The sequence below is a fragment of the Mercurialis annua genome, linkage group LG5 (assembly GCF_937616625.2).
Source record: "Mercurialis annua linkage group LG5, ddMerAnnu1.2, whole genome shotgun sequence".
Lineage (NCBI taxonomy): Eukaryota > Viridiplantae > Streptophyta > Magnoliopsida > Malpighiales > Euphorbiaceae > Mercurialis > Mercurialis annua.
The window spans coordinates 19463174-19464294 of record NC_065574.1 but is presented as its reverse complement, the minus strand read 5'-3'; the positions used below and the strand labels follow the sequence as shown (position 1 = coordinate 19464294).

Genomic DNA, 1121 nt, shown 5'->3' with positions numbered 1-1121 from the left:
AATACATGTTGCTAATTGTGAAATTTGTACCTCGAGATGATGGAAGGCAGCTGCTTGATTTTTATCTTTCTGTAGCGCTTCCGCTTTAAATTTCTCGAATCGCTCCAAAATTTTATCGAGCTTGCTTCCGTCATCTTGATTCCTGTTTGATTGGAATCCAGGAGGATTTTGCGGCCTACTACCATAATTGTTAGAATTACAATTACCTTGATTAGGTTGGTAGCGGTTCCCTGACTGAAAATTGGAAATTCCTACATTTGCTTGAGTATTTGCATTGTTTGGACCTGAATGATTCGTATCGTTCCAATAAAAATTTGGATGATTCCTCCATCCTGGATTATAAGTGTTAGAATATGGATCATTCCGTTGTCCGCCAACGTAATTCACCTGCTCATTTGTGGCTTGTTCTGTAACTAAGCATTCTCCTCCCGAGTGGCTAAAATCTCCATAAAATTCACATCCTGCTTGCATTGCTTCTATCGGAGCATTCCTTTGTCCCACTTGCCTTTTGTACAAGTCCTCTTGAACTTGGAGGGCAGCGTTCTTTGTTTTCATCGCCTCCAACTCTTGGATCTGCTCTAAGGTCATCATGCCCCTTTGATTTGATTGTCTCAGCCTCTCAGTAGGCCAAGAACCGCTATTTGTAGCCAACTTACCTAACAAAGAAAGTGCTTCTTCATACGTCTTCCTCATGATTGAGCCTCCTGAAGCAGCATCAATAGTAGCTCTAGTATGCTCATTAATACCATTATAAAATATCTGAATTAAATGTTCCTTTTGGAGGTGGTGATGTGGGCAACTTCGTTGAAGTTCATTGAATCTCTTCCACGCTCCATATAAAGCTTCTCCATCATGTTGAAAGAAATCTATAATTTCTTTTGTCAATCTTGCGGTCTTTCCCAAAGGGAAATATTTGTTGAGAAAAGCTTGTGGAAGTTGTCTGCACGTCGTGATGGAATTGCTAGCTATAGATTGAATCCATGCTCGTGCCTTATCTCGCAAGGAGAATTGAAACAGTCGAAGCTTGATTTGATCCTCCGTCACGTTGGGAATCTTGAACGTATTGCACACCTCCAAAAATTTCGAAATATGCGCATTTGGATCTTCACTAGGTAACCCAT

The 1121-nt window shown here is 40.7% G+C and overlaps 1 non-coding gene across 1 annotated transcript; it reads left to right on the top strand.

Annotated features, from left to right (window-relative positions):
• The first annotated feature begins 781 nt into the window (after nucleotides 1-781).
• On the top strand, nucleotides 782-888 carry LOC126685184 (small nucleolar RNA R71). The gene has a single exon (XR_007643297.1). It is a non-coding gene; the product is annotated as a small nucleolar RNA R71 (small nucleolar RNA).
• The last annotated feature ends 233 nt before the right edge of the window (nucleotides 889-1121 follow it).